The sequence below is a fragment of the Pelodiscus sinensis genome, chromosome 20, assembly GCF_049634645.1.
Source record: "Pelodiscus sinensis isolate JC-2024 chromosome 20, ASM4963464v1, whole genome shotgun sequence".
Classification (NCBI taxonomy): Eukaryota; Metazoa; Chordata; order Testudines; family Trionychidae; genus Pelodiscus; species Pelodiscus sinensis.
In genome coordinates, this window is record NC_134730.1 from 22,451,244 (window position 1) to 22,464,655 (window position 13,412).

The window sequence follows — 13,412 nt, forward strand, 5'->3', positions numbered from 1 at the left end:
AATATTCTGGTTGACCATCGCTGCTTAAAACCCCTGGGATGCTGGGTCCTCCTTTTCTCCACTTCCTCCCAGAAGCATTATAGGTTGGCGTCTGAAAGTTGGTCATCTTAAGCAGCGCATTGTATACACTGACACTGTATCAATCTAATTATGTTTCTCATGACTCTGCATAGAAAGGCACTTACATGGGCAGGAGCCATATTTAAATGAAGACAATTTCTCAGCTAGGTAGATACAACACAGCTTACATCCATCTAACCATGTAATGTAGACCAGGGCTTACGTTTACCTTACCTTTAATAAGAATGAATAATATACACCAAAATAAGAATGTCCATATTGGGTTTCTACTAATTTGGCTAAATGTGTTCATTTTAAACTCATACATTCATGTGAGTAGACAAGGTCTAAGTATGTAAAAAGTATATGAAAGGCTGGGTGCCTTTTTAGAATGCCCATAACGCAAATTTAATACATTATGAAACTTCTGTTTAGGCTTTTAATGGGGCTGATGATCACATTTAGGATTGTCTAATTCTGCTTAGTCTGGTAAAAGGAGCGGGAGTAAAGTTGGGATGAACCTCACAAAGCCTGTTATGACTTACATATGAGTTTTTTTCAGCATGCATTACTTTGCACTTATTACCATTGAATTTCTTGATCCATTTTGTTGCTCAGTTACCCAGTGTTTTGAATTTTTTGGTAACTCTTTTCAGTCAGCTTTGGTCTTTGAGTAATTTGGTACTGTGTGAAAATTTAATGTTTACTCCCTTTTCCAATTTATTTATGTAAATATTGAACATTGCAGGTTCAACTACAGATCCTCGTGGAACTTTCCATGGCAAAAATTACCCATTTATTCCTACTCCTTGCTTCCCATCTTTTAGTCAGTTACTGATATATGAAGCTTCAGGAGGTAGCTGAGTTAGTCTATACAGGATAAACTTAAAAAACAACAAATGGTCTGGTAGCATTTTATAAACTGATCTGTGAGTGAACCTTCCCTCTTAGCTCATGACTATTAATTTTGCTGAAGAGTCTTTTGGTGTGGAATCTTTGTCAAAAACTTTCTCAAAGTCCAAGTACGCTATTTCAGTTGGATCACCTTTGTTCACATACTTGCTGACACACTCAAAAAATTCAAATAGATTGGGGAGGCATTGTTTCCCTTTACAAAACCACATCTCTTGTTCATGTGTTTTCTGATCAATTAAGGGGCTTTACTTAATAACATAACTTACTTAAAAAAGTAATCCCATTGCCTTCAAAGTCATGAATCTCATTTTTATCTACTTTAACTCTTTGCTGTTGATCTTAGTAGAACCAAAAACTTACTTTAGTGGAAAATTGGCATAAAATAATAGAGATACATGCAGTATGCAGCCAGGATGAGAATCATTTTTTCAAACAAACTATGTAATTTTTAGAATTTACCAGTATTGATACTGCTGTTAATATATTTCTTAACAATGCTGTATGTGCCCCATAAGTGATGTATGTCTTTAATTATTGCACATGTGCACTGGAGACACTGAGAAACATCAAAGAGGTGAGTTAGCAATTAAGACCAGTGTTTTAACCAGTAGAATGACCAGATGGTTGTCAGGCAGCTGGGACTTAATCTCTAGCAGCATTACTAATCTGTTAGACCTCAAGATAGCTTTTTAAAAAACACCTACTTTCCATATGCAATATAATTTTCCTGTAATAAACATAATGGTCTAAATGTGGTAAATGTGTGAAACATGAATGTAGTGACAATAGTTTATTTTAGTAAATACTGAGATAAATAGAATTGGACACAGAGATTGGATGGAGTGTACATTAGAAAATAGTGAATCATATTTGTAAACAAAAAGCAAATTTGTGGGTTTCATTTGTGCATATATTTGGTGCATAGAATCTGGGTTATCACAATTTAGTTTTAAATTTCAGCTACATAGAGAAGTTACTGGGATTTCTGTTGCTCAACTGGTGTTTAGGGTGGCAGATGAACTGGAAAATAACTTGATATAGGCATTGGGATCTTTCTCTTAGTTCCTCAACTCACTATGGTTTTGATCCTGCCAGGGTGCTGAGCAGCACACATGCCACTCATTTCAGTAGGAAGCTCAGTGTTTTGCAGAATTGAGTCCAATTTAAACTTTTCACTTATGCCCTGATCCTGCAGTCTGGATAGATTTTTCTCTGTCACCCTTTGAAGCTAGTAAAATTCTATGTAGGCACAAGATTCCACTTGCAAGAATCAACTTTCGGGATTGGAACCTTGCAGTACAATGAATGGAATTTGTTGTATTTTAGAGCTCAGTTTTTTCCTGTTTATAATAGAGAGTTGCCATTGTATGTGAACTTTGACAATTGTTAAAAGTTTCAGGCTTTTTGGAACTTACAGTATTGATCCTCAAGTGTCGTAGCTACAAGTGGCAGAGAATGTTCCTAACGTGTAAGAGGGTGGGGCAGTTGTAATGATAAATAAAGTTACAGAATTTTTTTCCACTGCAGAATTTAAGAATTCCTTAAAATATTTAATATTGTGTGTTGTATTAAAATACATTTCAATGGGATTATTCCTTTAATAGATATGTGTGTATATCATTACTGTAAATAACTAAAATTGATCAGAAACAAAACTTAAAATTCACTTAAAATTATTTTCCCTTAAAGTTGAAATCCATGACAATATTAAAAATAAAAACAAAAATTTTAGATGTCATTTTCTTTTTTAAAGACACAAAACAGATCTCTGTGTAAATTATGAAGTGACAGTGCTTCTAAATGTTTAAGTACAAAAAGATGTTAAATCTGTGTTCAAACCAATGCATAAAGGATTCTGAGAAATATAGTAGGTCTATTTCTTGCTGGGAAAATAATTGGGAGATAGAAAACATTAACTTTAGAGCAAACATTTTTATTTTGGGGCATTTAAAAAAAATGTCCTGTTAATTCATAATTTGAATGACTACCACATTGTAGTATAAACATGTCCTTTGCAAAAATGATAAACATGAAAAAAATCCATATACCGCCATATAAACAGTAAATATCTGAGGCCCTTAGTTTGTGAATTAAAAAAAAAAAATTGTATACTTTCCAAGATTTGCCTAGTGGAATTTTAATTGTCTTATTTTAATTTCCTGGTGAAAACTATAGATTATTAAAATGCAATTATACAAAAGAAGTTGCATACCAATTAGCTCTTTTATTGTGATTTTTTGAATATACTTAAAATTCTCTACTTACAGTTTTATTTTTGTTGAGATAAGGCACCAGTCTTGCAAAAACTGACACACGCTTAACTTTATGAATTTTGAGTTGTCCTATACCTGTCTAATATTATAGTACAATTTGAATTCTGTAAGTAAATGAAATAATGTGTAGCGTTTTTTTTAAAAATGTACCGATACTTCTGATATAATTTGAAAAACATCAAGAAAATGCCCTATGTTAATCCAAATTCCAGATGGAAAAGCAACTTTTATTTTGCATTATGTTCCATTGGGAAGAATATTATTTATGACTTCCTTTAATTTGTAGAATGTGTTTGAAAATCTGATAGTTTTATAAGTTTAAGACATGTAGATCATAGACAAAGAGCAATATCTGTGCTCCCTGGAAGAATTGTTTTTGGAAATTTTAAATAGAGCAGTTGAGAGGCAATGGACCCTTGACACAGAGAAAAAAGTAATTTGCATATAACAAAAACAATCCATATGCCAACTTTACAGACTGCTTGTTTGTTTACATAGAAACCCAGATTCATCAAATGGAATGAGGCAAATGTTTGAGATGTGCACCACTTGGTTAGTGGTTAGATACTTTTGAGAGCCCAGGAGGAAAGGATACATTATGATTAGGCTTGATCATCCTGTTACACAAAGTCAAGTAGTTCTCCTGAAGTCTTTAGCTGTGAAGGAAATCTGAATTTTCACCAGAGTATCATCTTTGGCAAGGAAACCTTCATCTTGTTTTTAATAAATTATTTGCAGAGTAGTTTGGTATGGCAATGTAAGCTTTACTGTTGTAATTCATTCCTCTGCTGGTATAGCTTTGACATACTGAAGTTTTTAACCTCCCAGGAATTTTGAGATGAGATACCATATGTAAAATCATTGACAGTGAAACAGCCCCTCTCTTTAAATCTTGAGATTTTTTTCTCCTGTTATCCTTCAGACAGCTTTATCCTAAATAGCTCAGGCAAAGGACACAGGCTGTGGACTTCTTACAGCTCTTGAAGAGAGCAGCTTTTTTGCTTAAGGCCTAAAGATCAGTCAGCTCTTATGTACAAAGCACCCTGAGAGCCATGCTGGAGTTGCAGAGAAGTCAGCTCCACTGCACTTTAAGCTAAGTGGTCATGGTTGAGATTTTGTTCCTGACATACGAGAGTCACACTTTCACAGCAGTTCTTTGAGTTGCTGGGCATTTTTCTGTTAATGTGTCTTGCCTCTTTTAGGCTTTAGGGTGTTTCTGGTCTTTTATTTCTGTTGGAAAAAATACAGTCGGTGATGTCTGAAAAGAAGGTATTTTGTTAAACGGGGAAAGAAATGCATGTCACACCCAATAATCCCTGTCTGCCTCTCTCTTTTTTTCCCCATGAAGACCACTAATATGTATTTTCTGCTTGAAATCCCTTTAGGGTTAAGTGTCACTATTGCCCTACAAAATCGTTTCTTCCCAGTAAAAAAGGATTTTCTTAGCTTTGGCTTTCTTGATCTATCCATCTCCTTCTTTGCAAGTCATTACTTTTATTTTTATATATATATATATATATATATATATATATATATATATATATATATATATAGACTCTCTCTCTCTCTCTCTCTCTAACAGACATATATACTGGGTTATGAGAGAGGATACGTAGTTAATTTGGAAATGAGCTTTGTTCTGCTATTCTCATCTCTGTATATATTTTAGAGTGCGTCTGTGTGTGTATCTGTCTGTGAGACGCCTCTTCAATTGTAAGAGCTGCTAGGATCATCACGTTTTTTATGCTGCTTTCTTGTCTCCTAACTTAAGGCAAGGTCAGGGTTTGCTTATGCCAGTTCTCCTGGAAACTCTAGGAAAAGAACTGTTTTCCGTAACATGCAAAGGGGAGTGCTGCTGTTTGGAGGGATGTGTAACATGGCTCGCTGAACCGCAGCGAGCCCTGCTTGCCAGCTGCACTGTCCGGCGATCTTCCGGGTTGCTGTCTACTCTCCACGGGCAAGCAGATTGCATTATTTGTCGAGCCCTGTGTATGAGAGTGGTCACTGAGGGCAGTGAGCCTGCAGGGGAGAGCTACCCTGCAGAGTGTTCACTGGGGAGAGCCATGCCATGAAGGGAGTTGCCGGGGGGAAAAATCGCCCTTGGTGGCTGGGAAGGGCTGAAGGGAAGAGAAAATGTCCCTGGCAGCCGGGGGAGGAGGGAAGCAGGGAAGGGAGAGAAAAGCCCCATGTTGACTCTGGGGCTCCTTGCCCTGAGCCGCTCCTCACTCCCAATGCTCACTCTTGCAACCCCCCCGCATCCCCAAGGCCCTGTCCTGACACACACACGCGCGCACACACACACACACACACACTCTCTGTCTCTGTCTCTGTCTCTCAGCTGCCCTGCCCTGAAGGACCCAGGCAATGCCCAGGTAAGTCTGCTAGGGTATTTTATAAGAGTATAGCTGTGGAAGCAGAGAGGATAACTATATGCTGGAATGTCAACAGTTCAGTACAAAGAATTTAGGAGAAATTCATGCGTGAATAAACTGTGCTCTAATTGTATAAACTTACAGATAAATAAACCATTATAAATAAAGGTTTTGTGCCTGTTTACTTTTTGCAATTGCTTTCTATGTGACCTTCGACCTTCTATCCTTTCTCAGTTAATTTTTTGGGATTAAAAAGGGATAATAATCCTTACTTATTGTCATTGTTGAAAAATAAGGCTGTGGGTTACAAACTTTTTTATAAATACAGGTTGGAACTCACTGGTCTGGCATCTTTGGGACTTGAGCTGTCCTGGATGAGGGATTTTGCTGGAGCAGGGAAGGTCCCCTGCCTCTAACCCCCTCAGCCTGCTGCCCATCCCTGTTGCCAGCTCCTTTTGCCCTGCTGCTGGCTGGGGAACACAGCTGCCCTTGCCCCGCTGCCTTAGCTGCTGCTCCAGCCCCACTGCTGGCATGGTAGCTTGCCATCTTGGTCCCTCTGCCAATTGGGCTGCCGACCTGTTATGGCCTCAAACAGCCTTCCCTTGCTGGGCTGCTGTGGCCCAGCCTTACTGCAAGCCAGGCTGCCACGGCTCTGTCCCCACTGTTGGCCCGGCATGCAGTCCCGCTCGGGTTACCACAACACAACCACTACTATGACTGCCACTGGTCTGCTGAGGTCTTGACTATGGCTATCACCAGCCTTGCTTTTTGGGGGCGTGCTCAGCTGCTGGCCCTCCTGCCCTGGGACTTTCTCAGTCAGCAACATCTGTGGTCCTGCTGGACCAAGGATGTTGCTGGACGAGAGAGTCCCTGTTCAGGGACATGCAACCTGTATAAAATTAAACAAACCAAAAAAACCATTGAAAATGCGTAAGTGTTCCAGAGTAGGCAGCAGTAGTTTAGGTATATGATATATTTTAGATAGTATATATTAAATATACTTGATAATTTGTTGCAGAGAAAATTTGACCTTTTATTACTAATATCAGTTAATGTTTCAACAGATATTGCCATATATGTGTGTAATACACAGTCATCAATTCATGCAGACTATATGTGTAAAAGTAGTGTCTAACCTACTATATATTTGAGAGAGTTTGTTTGTCTCTCGTTCTATATGTGAGTCTGTCTGGCTGTGCATCTATCAGTTTGTTCATGAACTCCCCCTAAAGAGCTAAGACCACGTACCCATAGAATGCAACTTCTTATCATAACTTAAGCCAACGTAAGGGTTTGGTTGTGCCAAGAAAACAGGATGTGCCTGGAATGGGATTGCTTCTCAAAAAACACACACACAAAACCAAACAAACAAAAAACAAAACAGGAAAGAGACTGAATCACCAGCCAAGTAAAAGGGGCTGGCTGGAGGCACTCTCCCCCCCTATATGGGACTTCCCCAGTCTTGAGCTTCTCTCCTCCCTCCCTTCCCCCCCGCCCCCCAAGTGCCCTGTAGGGAGGATGGAAAGGCTGCAGTTCCTTCCCCTTCAATTGTACTGAGATGCATAAAATCATACAGAACAAAGACTGAATCATCAGGTAGGTGAAAGAGGCTTGTTGGGGGTGCACCTCCCATCTGGGACTGCCCTGGCCCTGAGCCCCTCTCCTCCTCCTATCTCTCTCTCTTCCTCTTGCTCTCCAGTCCACCCTCTCAATTTGTATGGGGAATCCGGGGAAAGAACACAGTTTGCTGCATTCCTCACTCTATTTGGGGAGCACAGGGGGCAGAACAACCTGGACTTTTCACAGCCCTGGGAGACATGCACCTCTCCTTGGCTGTGCCAGCTGTAGCTGCAGTGGCCAAGGAGAAAGTGCTTCTCACGTGTCCTGAAGCTTCTGAGTTAGTCGTCCTTTCCCATGGCATCCTACATACTGAACCCCTCATCCCCAGCCCCCCTCCAGAGCAATGAGTTAAATGAAGAAAAATAATAATTAATTGAATTAAGGACCAGAGCAACACCAGATAAATCTTCTAGCAATAAATAATAGACTTCCTGTCAGATATAACTTTAAAAGATTCTCTAAAAGAAAGAATCTGTTGCTCAAGAGAAGCAAGGGCAGTGCCATGCTTCTATAATGATTTAGCATTTGAATTATCCTGATGAAAAGAGTATGTATGCAAAGAATTTTTGTTTATTATTACTTAGTCCCATGTATTATGAGTTCAATGATGGCATTCGAAAGGAAGTTTACAAATTACATGTAAAGAATGAAGATTAAGTTTGATTTTATAGAATTACTAATCGTGGATTCATAATTCTTTTTTGCCTTGGGCTGTGTCTAGACTGCAGAGTTTTTTCGAAAAAAGTAGCCTTTTCACCTGCGTCTAGACTACAGCCGCGTTCTTTCAAAATTAAATTGAAAGAACGTGGCTTTTCTTTCGACGGTGGTACTCATTTCACGAGGAAGAACGCCTTTTTTCGAAAGAGCACTTTCGAAAAAAGGCATTCTTGTATGCAAACAGGGTTTTTTCGAAAGAGAGCATCCAGACTGCCTGGGTGCTCTCTTTCGAAAAAGCGGCTCACTTTTTTGAAAGAAGAGGTTGCAGTCTGGATGCTCTCTTTCGAAAGAGGCTTATAGTCTAGATATACCCTTAGTGCTGTGCAGGTGTTGAAAATTTTATGTTGAGATTTTAAAAAAGCCCTTTATTTCTTCTAACCTTCAAGTTAAAATTTACAGTCAACCCTTCTCCCCTCCCGTTGCCCCACACACTGAAAAAAAGCTGGCAAGAAACAGCGTTTTGGCAAATACCCCAAAAATACTGATATACATTAAACCTTCAAGATGCTACTATGGCCTGAAGGTGATTAGTCCAGTGAAAAGATGCAAACAGTGAGCAATAGGAGTCAAAGTATCTCTCAGCTCCAGGCTCAAAATAACGTAGCTCATCTGTATGGTGATATGTTTAGATATCAGATAATTAAACAGATCAAACAGATTGTACTACTCCTGCAAATTCATATAAAAGTAGTGGCAGGCTTAATGCTGGAATTTGTGACAAGTAAGAACCTAAATAATTGATATTTATATCAGTAATAGGATGGCCATTAAGAGGTTTCAATTATGATCTGCATCACTAAAGATTTCTGAAATTGCCTTTCTGAAAATGGAGACACAGGGTGGACACAAGAGTTTTATTTTTTATTGGACCAACTTCTGTTGGTGACAGAGACCAGCTTTCGAGCTTACACAAAGCTACATTTCTAAAAATGCTTTATAGTGGTATGATGACGTAATTGTTGTTGAGTTTTTGAAAATAGGAAGAAAGGAAAGTCTGACTAGGCACTCAAAAAGCTGTTCTGTTGGTATCACCCTCCATGGCTTTAAATAACGGGCAGCACAGATGTTTGACATCAGTAATGTTTACATGGCCTTAGGGTTTAATTGCTTCATAGTCTCTGTGCAGAGAATAAACAATGACAGAAACTCATAGGAATGATACTCAGGCTATGGCAATGGCTAAATTTCACACTTCATTGCAAACTTTTCTGCTGTGGATAAATATAAACTCAAAAATTAAGTTTTTCTATCTTACGGATAGTACATCACGCATTTTCTGTTCTGAGCTATCTCATAATTAGGAATAAGGACATGAATCCATATGTAAGCTGTTTGTGAACATGTACATCAGTACATAAGCCAACAATTGCTTTCCTGATGAAGATGAATGTGCTGAGGTCTAAATTGTTTTCATCTGCTTTCTTTCTGAAACACATGAAAGGATTGCCATGACATTGTTTGTAGAATATTTTGTGTTTGCAATATATATTAGACCTATAAAGTATAACACAATTTAAGACAGAAACTGCTGATAGATGAGAATAGCTGGCACAGAAATATAGTTAAGTTTAGGTTAGTAATGGGAGAATAATACTAGTAAATAAAAGGTGCAGTTAACTTGACTTATTTAAACACATTTTTAATTTCAGAGATACTTCCTTCTTTAAGTAGATAGTTAAGAACCCATCTGAAATTTAGGGGAAAGCCCCTTCCTTTGCTCCAAACTGGCTCACGTGCTTAGCCCAACCTTAGTGGGATCAATGCTCTATCAATGCCTCTGTCTCAGATTTTTCTTCACATGGGTGCAATGAAGATGAAATCGTCATGAATTCATAAAGTCTAAGGCCAGAAAGGGCTCTTGCATAGTACCCATCTGTAATAAAGGAAGTAAGGATAACCCAGGGAATTACAGGTCAGTCAGCTTCTTTCTAAGAAAGATAATGGAGTCAAGAATTAAAGAATCAGTTTGCAAGCCTCTGGACTATAATAAGGTGGTAAGTAATAGCATGGATTTTTCAAGAACCATTAGTGTCAAACAGGGTATCAAGTCTTACGATTGACAGGAAAGTGGTAGATGTGGTATATCTAGACTTTAGTAAGGCATTTGATACTCAACACTTTCTCATTAACAAACTAGGGAAATAGAATCTACTTGGAACTACTATCAAGTGAGTGCTTAACTGGTGTGGCAGCCTGAATGCAGGGGGTTGCAGAAGCCTGGTGGAGGGCAGGTGTACAGGGAGTTGGGTATGTGGGTTTATGTTCCCTGAATAAGCAGCCAGAGACTGCTGCTCAGCCATTAGGTCAGGCAGGTACCTGAAGCCCATCTGGTGTCAGCCTAGAGTGAAGCCAAATTAGGACACCTGCCACCAGTTAAAGCCTGTGGGCACACAATAAAACCCTTCCCTCATCAGGGCAAAGGAGAAAAGGGATGGACCAGAGGAGAGGCTGAGTGAAGGGAAGCCCTGCATGCAGCAAGCTAAAGGGGCCTGTTCCAAGATGCCAGGGAGGAGGTATCCAGGGAGTGGTTGGGGAAGTGGCCAAGGGAAGGGTTGCTATTCAGTGGGGTAAGGGACAGTTTTTACAGCCCCATTCAAGGCTACCATATAGGGCCCTGGGCCGCAACCCAGAGCAAGTGGGTGGGATTGGGTTTCCCCCCTAACCTCCCCCTGGCTGGTGGGCAGCCAGCAAGGAATAAAAGGATCCTGGACTATTGGAGGGGCTGACCTCAAACTCCTGACTGGACAATGTTGAAAAGGGCTATTGGAAAGGAGTACCCTTGCCTTTTCAGTAGTGGTAGGGACACTGCGAGCCTCTGATGCACAAAAGAACCCCGCCAGGAAGTGCAAGACCCAAGGACATAGCCCAGACCCATCACACTGGGTAACCATTCCCAGAGAGTAGTAGTCCAAAGTTCAGAGTTATGCTAGAAGGGCATAACAAGTGATCTGCAGCTCTTTTTGCTACACAACCTGTAGTATCCTCTTTGTTACTTAGCCCTTTTGCTAGGTTACTCTATTCTCCTTTCATTGCTCCACTCTCACTTCCTCAGTGGCTGGTAGGGGAACTTGAGCCTGCCCTCTATTCTAGGTTCCAGTCTAGGGACCCTCAGCTCCACAGTTCTGGGCTTCCTCTCTCTGCACAGTTCCTGGACTACAACACTGTAGTTTCCCTTCTCTGTCTGGACGTACCAGTTCCAAGAACCCTTTCCCCAGGGAGTGACTGCCTTTTCTCAACAGTTTCCCCTTTCTGTAGCCAGATTCTTAGCTTTTTTTAATCATTGCCTGTTCCTAATTGGTTGCATTTTTCCATAATCTCTTCTGTTTGAAGCCTAATTAGATAATTGGGTCCACCTGACCCAATTCCGTTCTCGCAGTGCTAGTGTTGGAATATCAGTCATACTCTTTGACATAAAACAGTTTATCCATTATAGAATCCTAGAACTAGAAGGGACCTCTATAGGTCATTGAGTCCAGTCCCCTGACCTCACAGCAGGACCAAACACTGTCTAGATAATCCCTCATAGATGTCTATTCAACCTGCTCTTAAATATCTCCAGTGATAGAGATTCCACAACATCGTTAGGCAATTTTTTCCAGTTGTTAGCCACCCTGACAGGAAATTTTTCCTAATGTCCAACTTAAACCTCCCTTGCTTCTTGTCTAAGGGTATGTCTAGACTACATGCCTCTGTCGCCAGAGGCATGTAGATTAGGCTACCAGACATAGGAAAATGAAGCGGCGATTTAAATAATCGCCGCTTCATTTAAATAATCGCCGCTTCATTTAAATTTACATGGCTGCCGCGCTGAGCCGACAAACAGCTGATTAGCTGTTTGTCGGCTCAGCGCTGTAGTCTGGACGCGTGGGTGTCGACATCAAAGGCATTTGTCGACCACCCAGGTATGCCTCCTGGGATGAGATATACCTGGGTGTTCGACAAATGCCTTTGATGTCGACACCCGCGCGTCCAGACTACAGCGCTGAGCCGACAAACAGCTGATCAGCTGTTTGTCGGCTCAGCGCGGCAGCCATGTAAATTTCAATGAAGCGGCGATTATTTAAATCGCCGCTTCATTTTCCTATGTCTGGTAGCCTAATCTACATGCCTCTGGCGACAGAGGCATGTAGTCTAGATGTACCCCTATTCTCAGAGGCTAAGGAGAACAGTTTTTTTCCCTCCTCCTTGTTACCACCCTTTTAGATACTTGAAAGCTGCTATCATGTTCCCTCTTAGTCTTCTATTTTCTAAACTTAACAATCCCAATTCTTTCAGTGTTCCCTCATATGTGATGTTTTCCAGACCTTTAATCATTTTTGTTGCTCTTCTCTGGACCTTCTCCAGTTTCTCCACATCTTTCTTGAAATGTGGTGCCCAGAACTGGACACAGAACTCCAACTGAGGCCTAATTAGCACACAGTAGAGTGGAAGAATGACTTTTCGTGTCTTGCTCACAACACTCCTATTAATGCATCCCAGAATCACATTTGCTTCTTTTTTTCCCCCAACGGTGTTATACTGTTGACTCATGCTTAACTATGACACCTAAATCCCATTCAGCAATACTCCTTCCTAGACAAGCACTTCTCATTCTGTATGTGTGAAACGGATTGTTCCTTCCTAAGTGGAGCACTTTGCATTTGTCCTTATTAAACTTCATCCTGTTTACCTCAGACCGTTTCTCTAGTTTGTACAGATAATCTGGAGTTTTGACCTTATCCTCCAAAGCACTTGAAACCCCTCCCATCTTGATATCAACTTAATAATCGTACTGTCTATGCCATCATCTAAATGGTTAAGATCATGTCTTAGTTAAACATGAGGGCTACGTCTACATTGGCAAGATTTTGCGCAAATACTTTTAATGCAAGAGTTTTTGCGTTAAAGTATTTGCGCAAGAGAGCGTCTACACTGGCATGTGCTTTTGTGCAAGAGATGTGCTTTTGCGCAGAAGCATCCATGCCAGTGTAGATGCTCTCTTGGGCAAGAAAGCTCCGATGGCCATTTTAGCCATAGGGCTTTCTTGCGCAAGAAATTCATGTTGCCTGTCTACACTGGCCTCTTGCGCAAGAACAGTTGCACAAGAGGGCTTATTCCTGAGTGGGAGCATCATAGTTCTTGTGCAAGAAGCACTGATTTCACACATTAGAATGTCAGTGTTCTTGCACAAGAACTCCCCGCCAGTGTAGACAGGCAGCATGTTTTTGCGCAAAAGCGGCTGCTTTTGTGCAAAATCATGCCAATGTAGACACAGCCAAGGGGCTAGATCTGTGGGTGCAGCTAAGCTGCCCAGGTGTGAAGGTGTAGGAAAGGTGTTTGGGACCATGTATTCAGCTGGCTGAGGCGGGTGGTGCCAGCTGGTCATCTGTTAGACCAGCATAAATGTTGGTCTGGGTTTTGTTGGCAGAAACAGTGTGGTAGAGAACATTCTGCTGGTCAGCCTTTGCCACCTAAG

At 40.6% G+C, this 13,412-nt stretch overlaps 1 protein-coding gene across 8 annotated transcripts in view; it reads left to right on the plus strand.

Moving 5' to 3' along the window:
• The window catches only part of CEP112 (centrosomal protein 112), a 355,922-nt gene that overhangs the window by 83,951 nt on the left and 258,559 nt on the right, over positions 1-13,412 (plus strand). The gene's annotated exons all lie outside the window — the stretch shown is intronic.